The sequence below is a fragment of the Oryctolagus cuniculus genome, chromosome 1, assembly GCF_051225735.1.
Source record: "Oryctolagus cuniculus isolate XC-2025 breed Fujian yellow rabbit chromosome 1, ASM5122573v1, whole genome shotgun sequence".
Classification (NCBI taxonomy): domain Eukaryota; kingdom Metazoa; phylum Chordata; class Mammalia; order Lagomorpha; family Leporidae; genus Oryctolagus; species Oryctolagus cuniculus.
The window spans coordinates 203,791,347-203,806,200 of NC_142867.1; the positions used below are offsets into that span (position 1 = coordinate 203,791,347).

The following is a 14,854-nucleotide window of genomic DNA, read 5'->3' on the forward strand; positions in this document are numbered from 1 at the left end:
ATAATGATAGGATTAAGTGTCAAAGGGATCACATAAACAAGACTAGTTTCTGCTAATACTAACTGATAGAATTGAAAAGGAGAGAACGATCCAACATTGGGAAGTGGGATACACAGCAGACTCAGAATGGCAGTTGCCCTAAACAGCAATCTGGCCTCAGAATCAGCCCTTAATGCATTCAGATCTGGCTAAAAAGCCCATGAGAGTATCTCAGTCATGGAAAGCCAAGACACTGTGGCAAAAAAAAAAAAAAAAAAAAAAAAAAAAAAAAAAAAAAATGACCTAAACGAAAGATCTCTGCGAGTGAGATCCCAGTGGAAAGAAAGGGCCGTCAAAGAAGGAGGGAAGGAGATACCTTTCTCTGAAGGGAGGAGAGAACTTCCACTTTGATTATGGCCTTGTCTAAATGAGGTCGGAGTTTGTGAACTCAAGAGGCTTCCATAGCCTTGGCAGCTCATGACAAGAGCCTCGGGTGATTACTGACGTCATAAATAAGAGTGTCAGTTGTTAAATCAACAACGGGAGTCACTGTATGCTTGTTCTCCATGTAGGATCTCTGTCCTTAATGTGTTGTGTTATGCAAATTAGCAGTAAAACTACTACTCAAACAGTACTTTATACTTTGTGTTTCTGTGTGGGTGCAAACTGTTGAAATCTTAGTATATACCAGGTTGATCTTCTGTATATAAAGATAATTGAAAATGAATCTTGATAAAGAATGGGATGGGAGAAGTGGGAGATGAGATGGTTGTAGGTGGGAGGGAGGTTATAGGGGGAAAAGCTGCTATAATCCAAAAGTTTTACTTTGGAAATTTATATTTATTAAATAGAAGTTTAAAAAAAAAACAGGAAAAAAATGCAAACTGTTTGATAGTGCACCATAACATGAAGGTGGTGAAATTTCATTAATGGATGTTGCCTTAATTATGTTCATTCCAGGCCGGCGCCGCGGCTCACTAGGCTAATCCTCCACCTAGCGGCGCCGGCACACCAGGTTCTAGTCCCGGTTGGGGCGCCGGATTCTGTCCCGGTTGCCTCTCTTCCAGGCCAGCTCTCTGCTGTGGCCAGGGAGTGCAGTGGAGGATGGCCCAGGTGCTTGGGCCCTGCACCCCATGGGAGACCAGGAAAAGCACCTGGCTCCTGGCTCCTGCCATCGGATCAGCGTGGTGCGCCGGCCGCAGCGCGCCGACCACGGAGGCCATTGGAGGGTGAACCAACAGCAAAAGGAAGACCTTTCTCTCTGTCTCTCTCTCTCACTGTCCACTCTGCCTGTCAAAAAAAAAAAAAAAAAAAAAGTTCATTCCATGGCAAGTTTTTTGAACTTTGAGTGTTTTTCAGCGACTTCTGTCTTCTTTAAGTGCACATGTGTTAATGAAGTAAATCATTCGGTGATATGAGGAATTTTCTTACTCACTACTCCCTAAGTGAAAAATATTGCCTAGATCAGTTGAGGAAATAGGTAGAGGGAAGACAGACTAGTCTCAGGGACTGTGTTGGAGGTTGCACAGAACCCGTACTTGCCAGCATCTGGTGGAATTGTGGTATTATGGGAAAATCACGTTTATTGAATTCTGAGCATTACTTTGCTAGGTTACATTGAGGTTATTTTTGTCTTATTCAATGATATTTGAAAGGACCTCACGCACTATAAGTTTTACACTGTGTGGCTCTCGGTTGATTTTTTGTTTGTTTGAAGGTTGGAAGTGAAGGGTGTTAAACACTATTAAACACTATTTATGTATAATATACTTTCAATATAAACACCACTCATCACCCTCAACTGGGTAGCTTTAACAAATAAGAAATGTGCCAGCTTTTTCCACCTATCTTCCTAAACTTTAACTCCTTTTTAAGAAGTATAGAAAATACGTGAGAAGCATATTTTTTAAAGAATATTGGTATAGCAGGTTAAGCTACCACCTGTGATACTGACATCCCATGTAGTCACCAGTTCATATCCCAGCTGTTCCACTTCTGATCCAGCTTCCTACTAATGGCCTGTGAAAAGTAGCAGAAGATGGCCCAAGTGCTTGGGCCCCTGCCTCCCAAGTGGAAGACCCAAATGAAGCCCTTGGCTCCTGGCTTTGGCCTGCCCCTTCCCTAGCCATTGCGGCTATATGTGGAATTAGCCACTGGACAGAAGATCTTTCTCTCTCTGGCTTTCCCTCTCTCTCTGTAGCTCTGACTTTCAAATAAATAAATCTTTTTTTTTTAAATATGTTTTCATTTTATTTGAAAGGCAGTGACAGGGACAGGCAGACAGATATCTTCCATACACTGACTGTCTAAATGCCTACAACAGCCAAGACTGGTCTAGGCCAAACCCGGGATTTCAGAACTCAGTACATGCCTCCCCTGTGGGTAGCAGAGACTAAGTACTTTAGCCACCACCTACTGTCTTTCCGGCGCACGTTAGTGCTGAGCTGGAATTGGCAGCAGAGCTGAGACTTGATCCTAGGCACTCCAATATGGGATGTGGGTGTCTCAAATTGCATCTCAACTCTGTGCCACCTCATGTGAGAAAGCTATTAAGAGGAAAATTTCAATGCAAATATGGTATCTCTACATTCATACTTAGTACTTTGTCACCCTTCAGTTTTTTTCTTCTTTACCCATTAGTAATAAGTAATGCTGTGACTTTTAAGGATGGAGGGGAGTTGTCTTATAAACTGGTTATTCTTGTCATGAATGGAAACAAAGAATTCCATGGTGTTTTTTTTTTTCTAGTGAGGAGGAGGATTTCTAGTTCTTTTGGCGTAATAGCAGTATAGAAATAGAATTGTTTACCTTTGATCATTTCTTGTTGGGAGTTTTGATAACATATGAACTCATATTGATGTACACAGTTATAAAGATGACAAGGATTTGGTAATGCATTGATTGTAGAAGTTAGAAACAGGTGGATTGTGATGTATGGAGGGCATTTCTTTGCTTTGTCGTCACACTTTCCTTGAGAAGTTGACATGTCTTAGATTTCACTTTCATATATTCTATTCAAAAGTGCCTGCTGTCATTACCCTCAGATTGTAGGCACATGCATACTCAATCAGTCATCAATGGAAAAGTGAGAACTCTGGGAGAAAGGCGGGGGTGGGGGGTAGACTGGGAAATAAGAATGAGTCTAATCTTGATTTGACTGCTGTATCAAACATTGTTAGAAAATTATCCTAGAGTTACAGTGGTCCCTCTCTGCCAAAAATTTTTTCCTTTAGCATTTTGTAAAATTTTTATTTATTCTGAAAATTTTAGACAGTATCAGAGTAACTGTAATTCCCTATTACAGGTGATAGTGTGTTAAGCCATGAAGTTAAACTCATACTGATCTATGCTTTATTCATATGCTTAATCATTCCACTGTTTTTAAGATTTGCAGTTTAATTATAAAAGTGATTTTCTTAGCTATATAAATTGAATAGCATATGTTTGAATAGATATGTTAGGGCAATGTAAAAACATTTAAAATCTGCAGTGTTCACTCTGGACAAAAAAGTGAAGAACTAATTTTGGACTCCAGGTGTTTGCCCATGTCCCACTTTCAATAAGGCATATTCTTTTAGAGAGAAAGGTGTAGAAAGATAAAATACTATGCTGGACATCAGTCATCCAATATAAATTTAAAAGAAGAAAGTCAGGCTGAAGAGAAATTGAAGGTAAGCCTTAGGGGAGTGATTCTGCAACATCTGAAAACAATGAGAGTAGTGTACTGTAGACACCTGGGGCTGTATTCCATAGGTCCTTCAGCATAACATTTTATTACACATGATAAAACTTGATTAGGATGTAATACTGAAATTTGAAGTGTTAGCATTCAGCTCTCTTGGCTGATGTGAGATAGACTTAGGCATAGTTAATAGGAATGACGACATAGGGGAGAGCTTGGAACATAGTTTCCTTTGTTTCATATTGTAGGAATTTTGCAGGGAAACTTACTGTGTAGCATATGCTGTATTATTTATTGTATGGTTAAGGTGCAAGAGGCAGAAAATGCCTTGGTAGTATTTTTTAAAATCGAGTTTTGTTTTGAATCTCTCCTAGTAATGGAGGTGATCCAGGGCTTTACTGGCAGCTTAGAAGTCATTAAAGACTCGGGCTCTTTTTATCTTGCTCTCCATCCTCAGCTTGATTGTATCTTTTGTATAAAATGGCTACTCTAGCACCAGCTATCGTATCCATATTCCAGCTGAGATGAAACAAGCAGAATCATGCTTTTCCTCACGTCCTCTTTTTATTCTCTATGTGTTTATGCACAAGCACACACCTGCTCGCTTTCTTTTAAAGAGAATACTGTTTTTGTTTCATGATGCAGTATTGTATCACAGCTATGGTGGTATTATTACTTTTTTTTTTTTTTTTGACAGGCAGAATTAGACAGTGAGAGAGAGAGAGAGAAACAGAGAGAAAGGTCTTCCTTTTCCGTTGATTCACTCCCCAAATGGCCGCCATGGCCGGCGCTGTGCCAATCCGAAGCCAGGAGCCAGGTGCTTCCTCCTGGTCTCCCATGCGGATGCAGGGCCCAAGCACTTGGACCATCCTCCACTGCCTTCCCAGGCCACAACAGAGAGCTGGACTGGAAGAGGAGCAATCGGAACAGAATCCGGTGCCCCAACTGGGACTGGAACTTGGGCTGCTGGCGCCGCAGGCGGGGGATTAGCCTAGTGAGCCGCGGCGCCGGCCAGTATTATTACTTTTTAAAGTTATCTTCTGCTAACATGCCTTTCCCCCTCTGAGTTCCTTTTTTCTTCCCTCCCTTCCACTTCATCCCCTTTTGTCATAGCATATAGCACTGTGGGCTTTCTTGGCTGGCTGATATTTAAGAAAGTTCACTGGAAGGCATATGTGGGTGTGTATGTGGGTAGCACTATAGTATTGGCAGCCTTGTTGTCTTTAGGGGTGAGTGCATGAGGCTCTAATTTAGTGGGGAACCACCAGATGTCAATATCTGTAGGTCTTGTTAGCTATTCAGTTTCTAAACACAGCAATCTTCCACTCTCCTACCTGTTGGAGTGTGTTTATTTAGTCAAAGGTGATGGTTGTGGCAGCATTAGGGGTGGGAAGGCTGAACAGGGCAGATAAGTAGAAATTTTGTGGATTAGCCCTTTGAGCCAAGGGAAGGAAAGCAACCCAAGAAGAGCAGGCTCAACACCATTTGAAGATTCCTCATGCAGGCTTAGTCTCCCTGGTTATGGTACAGCATCTCATCCCTGCCGTTAGCTGTGCTCGGGTCCAAGATTCCTAGATTATTCTCTAATTTGGTCTCTTCAGGGTCTGTCTTCTAGACCATTGTCTTCTCTGGTGATAGGGACAGGACAGTTGCTTAAGCAAGTAGAGACGGGATCTGGAAGATTACCTGTTCCTTACATAAACCTATAACCAATCTTTCTGCTTCTACTCAACCATACATTTCCACTGGCTACCTAGGAGCAGGTACCTATAGTTGCTTAATGTTTCCAGACTAGTGCTGTGCCTGTGCTTGCCACTCGCTCCTGTTGTCCACCCCTTGTGCAGGCATAGATTGTAGCTTTCTCTGATGTGATGAATCAGTTGCAACACATCCATACTGCTTCCAGCTTCCAAAATTTTGTTAAAATTACTTATGAACTCATTTCTTAGGTTGTATTCTCATTATTCTTGTGAATGTATGCCTTTTAAAATCTTTATTGTCATTTAGTGGGATTTTGGGAAAGAGCAGAGATGAGTGTGTTCAATCTGCCAGGTTTAATGAAAAGGGAGATTATTTATTACAGGAAGTACTTATTGACTTTTCAGAAGTATTTCTTAGTGTTTTCTGTTTCTTAGACTGTTAGCATTGACGCATATATAAAAGATAGATTTCCAGTTCTCAAGAATTTTTCAATTCCTTTAAGAAAATAGGATATATTCATAGCCGGCGCCGTGGCTCAATAGGCTAATCCTCCACCTTGCGGCGCCGGCACACCGGGTTCTAGTCCCGGTTGGGGCGCCGGATTCTGTCCCGGTTGCCCCTCTTCCAGGCCAGCTCTCTGCTATGGCCAGGGAGTGCAGTGGAGGATGGCCCAGGTGCTTGGGCCCTGCACCCCATGGGAGACCAGGAAAAGCACCTGGCTCCTGGCTCCTGCCATCGGATCAGCACGGTGCGCCGGCTGCAGCGGCGGCCATTGGAGGGTGATCCAACGGCAAAGGAAGACCTTTCTCTCTCTGTCTCTCTCTCTCACTGTCCACTCTGCCTGTAAAAAAAAAAAAAAAAAAAAAAAAAAAAGAAAATAGGATATATTCAAAGAATGATAAGAAGCAACATATAGATAGGTGGCATGGACAATTTAAGCAGCATGAAGCCTGAACTTTATGGTACAAAATAAGACGTAATCAGTCTTATTTGTTAATTACTTATTTGTTAACTTGTAGTTACAATTAAAATCTTTTCCATTGCTGTTTTAGTCTGTAAATATCTATTTTAATCTTTTAATTACATTTCCCCAGGCCCCCCCCCCCTTTTTTGACAGGCAGAGTGGACAGTGAGAGAGAGAGACAGAGAGAAAGGTCTTCCTTTTGCTGTTGGTTCACCCTCCAATGGCCGCCGCCGCCGGCGCGCTGCGTCCAGCGCCCGCGCTGATCTGATGGCAGGAGCCAGGTACTTATCCTGGTCTCCCATGGGGTACAGTGCCCAAGGACTTGGGCCATCCTCCACTGCACTCCCTGGCCACAGCAGAGAGCTGGCCTGGAAGAGGAGCAACCGGGACAGAATCCGGCGCCCCGACCGGGACTAGAACCCGGTGTGCCGGCACCGCAAGGCGGAGGATTAGCCTAGTGAGCCGCGGCGCAGGCCCCCAGCCCCTTCTAATAGAACTGGATTCCCTTTTCTTTCTTTTGTGTTTCAGGATAGGCTAGCCTCTACAAAGATGGTGAATGGTAGTGGGTGTGGTGAATATGGTACTTCCATTCTTGTCAATGTTTGGGTAACAATTATCCTATAGTCCTGGCCAATGAGACTTGAGGGAAAATTTGTTTGGGATATGGACATTTCTGAAAACATTTTCCTGCTATTACAAAGATATACATGGAAGGAAACAGTTCCCCCTTCTTCTAAGTCTTGTTGAGCCTTTCTATTAAATCTGGAATGATGACCAGTCTTGCAGCCATTAGCGGACAAATGCAAGTACAAAAGCTTCTTGCTGAAAGTAGTGAAGAAGAAGGAACTTGGGTCCCTGATAACCTTGTAAGCTTTTGAATTAAACTACTGTGGAATCATCATTTTACTTGTAGGTATTTTTGATTACAGTAACTTTTTTATTTAAAAAATTTTTATTGTTTTTTGAAAGGCAGAGTTAGAGAGAGAGAGAGAGAGAGAGAGATCTTCCATTCACTGGTTCTTTCCCCAAATGGCTGCAAAGGACAGGGCTGGGCCAGGCCAAAGCCAAGATCCAGGAGCTTCATCTGGGTCTCCCACGTGAGTGCAGGGGCCCAAGTATTTGGGCACATTTACACAGAACTGGATCTGAAGTAGAGCAGCTGGGATTCAAACCGGTGCCCATATGGGATGCTAGCATTGCAGGCAGTGGCTTAACCCACTATGCCACATAGCAGACCCCTAAAACAATTCCTAAATGTGAGTTTTCTGTTGTTTGCAATCCAAAGCATACTCAATGGCTCAAATTTAGAACTGCCACTTGGGGAGTCAACCAGCAGATGGAAGTTGTTTTTCTCTCTGTTTCTCCCTCTCTCTCTGTCACTGTGTCTTTCAAATAAATAAAATACATATTTTTACACAAAGGATTTATAGCCTAGGGGCTAGCATTGTGGCCCAGTAAGTTAAGCTGCCACTGTGATGCCAGAATCCCTTATTGAGTCCCACTTGCTCTTTCTATCTGGCTCCCTGCTAATTCAGTGATTGGTGCCCCAAGTACTTGGGCTCCTGCCATCCATGTGGGAGACTTGTATAGAGTTCCTGGTTCCTGGCTCAGCCTGGCCCAGCCCTGGCCGTTGCAGCCATTTGGGGAATGAACCTACAAATACAAGATTCTCTCACTCTCTCTCTCTCTCTTTCTGCCTTTCAAATAAATAATTAAAACTTTTAAATATTTATATCCTTGCAGTGTTTTAAATATGCTTTCTTTTTTTAAAAAAGATTTATTTATTTATTTGAAAGTCAGAGTTACACAGAGAGAGGAGAGGCAGAGAGAGAGAGATAGAGAGAGAGAGAGGTCTTCCATCCGATGGTTCACTCCCTAGTTGGCTGCAATGGCTGGAACTGTGCTGATTTGAAGCCAGGAGCCAGGAGCTTCTTTGGGTCTCCCACATGGGTACAGGGGTCCAAGGACTTGGGCCATCTTCTACTGCTTTCCCAGGCCACAGCAGAGAGCTGGATCGGAAGTGGAGCAGCCGGGTCTTGAACCGGCGCCCACATAGAATGCTGGTGCTTCAGGCCAGGGCATTAACCCGTGGTGCCACAGTGCTGGCCCCTAAATATGCTTTCTTGGGGGGAAAATTGGGTCATATTTGCAAGTCTCCAGCAGCTTTTCCAATTCTTTACTGTTCTTTATGTATAAGCAGAAGTATTTCTGTGATCATATTTGCAAAGTCTTGGTTCACTCATGTAATTTTCCTGGCCTCTTTACATGAGTTCACTTGAAGTGTCTAGATTTGTTCTTATTTCTTGTTTTTAATTTTTTTCTTAATCACTTTGAAGATAATTTTCCTCAATAAAGAAGGCAGAAAAAATGTGGAGTTCATTAGTTTTAGTTTCTCTCTTAAATCTATTAACAATGTCTACCTATAATCATTCATTTGTTACCCTTCAAATAATACTTATTGTTCAAATCCCAGCTCAGTTACTCCCTATGGAACATTATCTGATTGATGTAATCACAAACATAAACACTCCATCTTTTTATTTTATTTCTGTGTTTTTAAAGATATATTTATTTATTTGAAAGGCAGAATTACAGAGATGCAGAGGGAGGGAGGGAGGGAGGGAGAGAGAGAGAGAGATAGAGAGTGTCTTCTCTTTGCTGGTTCACTTCCCAAATGGCTACAGTGGCTGGAGCTGGGCTGATCTGAAGCCAGGAGCCAGGAGCTTCTTGGTCTCCTATGTGGGTGCAGGGCCTCATGGACTTGGGTCATCTTCTACTGTCTTCCCAGGCCATAGCAGAGAGCTGGATTGGAAGTGGAGCAGCTGGGACTCGAACCAGCGTCTTTACCCACTACACTACAGTACTGTCCCTAAATACTGTGTCTTGACACAGCATTGTGCAATAAGCACCAAGATTCACAGATTTAATATTCATACTTTATCCATTCATAAGAAAGCTGCAGATGTCAATAATCTTAGATAGTTGTACTGGTAAAGTTAAAATCTTATGAGATTTTTAATAACTTTAGGACAATTAATTATATGAAGAAGCCCTATATGCAAGGTTGATACTTGAAAGTGGAGTGTGTAACAAGTAAGTCTACCTAGGCATTTAACACTGCCACCACCAGTTAATAGTTTCCAGTGCATTTGATTCAGAACATTTATGGAACATATGCTTGATATTTGTTGATGGTTTTATATTTTTGATATTTGGGGCCTAGTGAGTTGAATTACTCTTACTTCCCTATGGGATATATATTATTATTATTTTTCTTCAATATTAATAGCCCTCAGTTTATGGCCTGTAATCACTGGGCCAGTTAATGTTATGTAGCTTTTCTGCAGATTTTTGGATGTATTCTGTGTAGACAATCATGTAATCTGTGAAGAGGAGCTATTTTATTTCTTCCCTTTTAGTCTCTGCCCACTCATTCTCCCTTCCTGCCCCCTTTCTTCTTTCCTTCTTTCTCTCTCTCTCTCTCTCTCTCTTTTTTTTTTGTAAACTAAACAGTGCTTTCTTATTTTTATTTTATTTTATTTTATTTTATTTTATTTTATTGACAGGCAGAGTTAGTGAGAGAGAGAGACAGAGAGAAAGGTCTTCCTTCCATTGGTGCACCCCCCAGATGGCTGCTACAGCCAGCGCACTGCACCGATCTGAAGCCAGGAGCCAGGCACTTCCTCCTGGTCTCCCATGTGGGTGTAGGGCCCAAGCATTTGGGCCATCCTCCACTGCCTTTCCGGGCCACAGCAGAGAGCTGGATTGAAAGAGGAGCAACCAGAACAGAATCTGGCGCCACAACTGGGACTAGAGCCCTGGGTGCCAGCGCCACAGGTGGAGGATTAGCCTAGTGAGCCATGGTGCCGGCCCCTTCTTTCTCTTAAAAACTGTATCTCACTGGCCAAATGCCTCCATTATGTTAAATGGAAGTGCTGAGATAAGATCTCATCTAATGTTTTCTTTCCAATATTCAGGAACTTTTTTTAACCACCAGTTATATTAACTGTAGGGTTCTTGTAGAAGCTCTATTAGACTGAGGAAGTTAACTGATATTTTTAGCTTGTCAAGGGTTTTTGCAATGAGTAAGTATTCAATTTTGTCAAATGATTGTTTTAAATCGATCATCTTGCTGTTTTTGACTATTTGTCACATGTATCCTTTGTTCTTTTCTTTTTCTACTTCTTTTATATTATTTAGATATTTTATGATTCTTTTTTCTTTTTTCCTATATTTTCAGTGTACTACTTAGTTTTTAATTTTTAATTTTTTGGTGGTTACTTTACAGTTCAGCTTACATCTTTAACTTATCACAGGCTACCATCCCATATTGATTTATTCTCTTTTTATTTTAATTTTAATTTTAATTATTTTTAACATATCAGTATGATTTGTATGTACAAGCCAAGAACATAATGATATTCCTTTACTCCTTCTACCTTTCTTTTTTTTAGTATTTGAGATAACATTTTTTACACTTACATTACAATAAAAAGGCTTTATACTTCACCAAATAACAAGTTTAACAAGTAAAAAGCAAAAAAGACCCCAGTTTAGTTGGAAATAGACAATAGCTATAAATAATAATTCAATGTATAAATGACCATTTCACTCATATACAGTTTTTTTTGTCAACTAGTCATAAATAATTTCTTTCAATGAAATAGAACCAATGACAATGTAAGATCTAAATATTTCCTGTGTGGTTACAAGATAATAACTGAGTTCATTTGGGTTTTAACCCATTTCCTCTCAAGAGTTTATGCATAGGAATAATTGTATGCAGATTGCAATGCAAATAATTATGTATTACATTCTTTTGTACTCTATTAGTTACCACAGATCCAGGAAAACATATGGTATTTGTCCCTTTTGCACTGGCTTATTTTACTAAGTATAATGGTTATATATCCAGTTATATATAATGGTTATATATCCAGTTGCCATTTTGTTGCAAAAGACAGAATTTCATTCTTTTTTATATCTCGGTAATATTCCATTGTGTGTATGTACCACATTTTCTATATCCAGTCATCAATTGATGAACATTTGGGTTGATTTCCAAATCTTAGTTACTGTGAATTGAGCTGTACTAAACATAGGGTACAGAAAATTGTTTCATATGCTGATTTTATATCATTTGGATAAATTCCCAGGAGTGGGATGGCTGGTTCATACGATGGATCTATTTTAAGCTTTCTGAGATATCTCCATATTGTCTTCCACAATGGCTGTATTAGTTTGCATTCCCACCAATTGTGGATAAGAGAATCTTTTTCCCCACATCCTCACAAGCATTTACTGTGTTTTGATTTCTGTATGAGAACCATTCTAACTGGGGTGAGGTAAAACCTCATTGTGGTTTTGATTTGCATTTCCCTGACATCTAGTCATCCTGAGCATTTTTTCATGTGTCTATTTGTCATTTGCATTTCATCTTTTGAAAAATGCCTGTTCAAGTCCTTTACCTATTTCTTTACTGGTTTGTTTGTTTTGTTGTTGTTGAGTATCTTGAGCTCTTAATAGATTCTGGATATTAGTCCTTTATCAGTTTCATAGTTTGCAAATATTTTCCCCCATTCTGTTGGCTGCCTCTTCACTTTGCTGACAGTTTCCTTTGCTGTGCAGAAGCTTCTTAGCTTGATGTAATCCCATTTGTCTGTTTTTGCTTTGATTGCCTGTGTCCTGGGGTCTTTTCCAAGAAGTCTTTGTTTATGCCAATGTCTTGCAGAGTTTCTCCCATGTTCTCCTCTAGTAATTTTTTGGTATCAGGTCATAGATTTATATCTTTGATACATTTTGAGTTGATTTTTGTGTAGTTTAAGGTAGGGATCTTGTTTCAAACTTCTGCATGCAGAGATCCAGTTTTCCCAGTACCCTTTGTTGAAGAGTCTGTCCTTTCTCCAGGGATAGATTTTACCTCCTTTGTCAAAGATTAATTGGTTTTAGATGTGTGGGTTGATTTCTGGGGATTCTGTTTTGTTCTGTTGGTCTACATGTCTATTTCTATGCCAGTACCAGCCTATTTTGACCATAACTGCCTTGTAGTATGTCTTGAAATCTAGTATTGTGATGCCTCCAACTTTGTTTTTATTGCTTAAGATCATTTTAGCTATCCATAGTCCCTTGAGGGTCCATATGAATTTTAGAAGCATTTTTTTTCTAGATCTGAGAAGAATGTCATTGGTGCTTAGATTGGGATCACGTTGAATATGTAAATTGCTTTTGGTTGTATGGACTTACTGATATTAATTCTTTCAATTCATGAACATGGAAGATTTTTTCATTTTTTATGTCTTCTATTTCTTTCTTTAATGTTTCATAATTTTTATCCTAGAAATCTTTCACTCCATTGGTTAAAGTTATTCCAAGTTATTTAATTTTTTTGTAGCTATTGTGCATGGGTCTGATTTTACAAGTTCTTACTCAGCCATGAAATTTTGTGTGTATATAAAAGCTATTACTTTTTGTGTGTTAATTTTTTTTAAGATTTATTTATTTGAGAGTCAAAGTTACACAGAGAGGGGGAGAGAAGAGGAGAGAGAGAGAGAGAGAGAGAGAGAGAGAGAGAGAGAGAGTCTTCCATCCACATCCACTGATTTACTCCTCAAATGGCTGCAATGGTCAGAGCTTGACTGATCGGAAGCCAGGAGCCAGGGGCTTCCTTCAGGTCTTCCTATGCGGGTGCAGGGGCCCAAGGACTTGGGCCATCTTCTCCTGCTTTCCCAGGCCATAGTAGAGTGCTGGATTGGAAGTGGAATAGCTGGGTCTCAAACTGGTGCCCATATGGGATGCCAGCACTGCAGGTGGTGGCTTTACTTGCTACACCACAGCACCGGCCCCTGTGTGTTAATTTTATATCCTGCAACTTTACCAGCTATCTTATGAGTTTCAATAATCTGTTAGTAGAGTCTTGGTTATCATATATATAGTATTATGTCATCTGCAAACGGGATCATTTGATTTCCTCCTTTCCAATTTGTATCCCTTTGATTTCTTTTTGTTGCCTAATGGCTTTATCTAAACCTTACAGAACTATATTGCCCCATATTGTTTTATGTATCACTTCCTACCTAAGACTCTTTTTAACAATATACAGGAGGTCTTTATACTCTTACTACACATTTTACTTCTATATATCATATTAAACCCTTAATAAATAGCTGTTACCTTTCAAAGAGATTTAAAATATGGGAAAAATAAATTCTATATTTACTTGTATATTTACTATTTTCAGAGCTCTTTCTTCATTTCTTTGTGCTGAACCATACCTTGTGGGGTATTATTTTCTTACCAGCTGGAAATATACCATAATTTTCCTTTTAAAATTTTTTTTAATTATTTGTGTGAGAGTTAGAGGGTAGAGGAAGACAGACAAACAGAAAGAGCTCCCGTTCATAGGTTCATTCCCCAAATGTTTGCAGTGTCTGGGACTGGGCTGAGGCCAAAGTTGGAAGCTAGGGATACAAGCCACTTGGCTGGCAGGAATTTAACTACTTATCCACTGGTGATGAATTCTATCATCTTTTTTGAAAAAGAGTCTTTATTTTGCCTTAATTTAAAAATATTTTTCTACATATGAAATTCTAGCTTGACTTTTCTGTTGTTTTATGATACTTTCAGGATATTGTTCCACTGTCTTCTAGCTTGCACTGTTTCTCAGAAAAAACCTTGTATCATTATCTTTGTTCTGCTGTACTTTATATGTGTGTGTGTGTCTGTGTGTATAACATATACATTTATATATTTTCCTTCTGGTTGCTTTTTAAAAATAATTATTTAAAAATAATTAATTTTTTTTAATTTAAGAGTCAGAGAAACAGAGAGCATTCCCATCTGCTGGTTCACCTCCAAATGCCCATAATGGCTGACATCGGCCTGGGCCAAAGTCAGGAGTAAGGAACTTGTGGGGAGCAACTCGGACTAGACTGTTACTGGAATTAAGACTTATTCTATGCATCTGCTCTCCCACAATATGGCGCTGAGAAGGGAGTAACAGCTTCTACACAGCTGGCTCCAGTTCAACCAATAAACTGTAGGACCTGCTCCTGATTGGAGGAGAGCAGCGTACTCGGCGTGTGGGCAGCCGAGTTGGGATTGGTGGAAGAGGACTATAAAGGAGGAGAGAGACAACATGCATCAGGAACATCTATCTGAAGGAACACCTGTGCAGCCCCCGAGAGAGCCGGCCGGCGGTGTGCCGCTCCCCCACGGAAGTGGGGAAAGTGGCCAGGGGGAACCGCCCTTCCACGGAGGTGGAAGGGTTGGTAGCCAACCCGGGAAGAACCAGCAGCAAACCCGGGGAGGGCCGAGCAGACAAAAGAACAGCGCAGGGTCCTGTGTCGTTCCTCCGTGAAGAGGGGGAGCGACAGAACTCAATCCAGGTTTCCCCTGTGCATGGCAGAACCCAGTCACTTGAACCATCACTGCTACTATCCCAGGCTCCACCACAGTCAGAGCCAGGTATTGAATCCAGATACCCCAGTATGCAATGCAAGTATCTTAATTGCTAGGCCAAACACCATCTG

General features: G+C 40.7%; 1 protein-coding gene across 6 annotated transcripts in view; it reads left to right on the forward strand.

Annotated features, from left to right (window-relative positions):
• STX17 (syntaxin 17) overlaps positions 1-14,854 on the forward strand; it is a 95,529-nt gene that overhangs the window by 11,745 nt on the left and 68,930 nt on the right. The gene's annotated exons all lie outside the window — the stretch shown is intronic.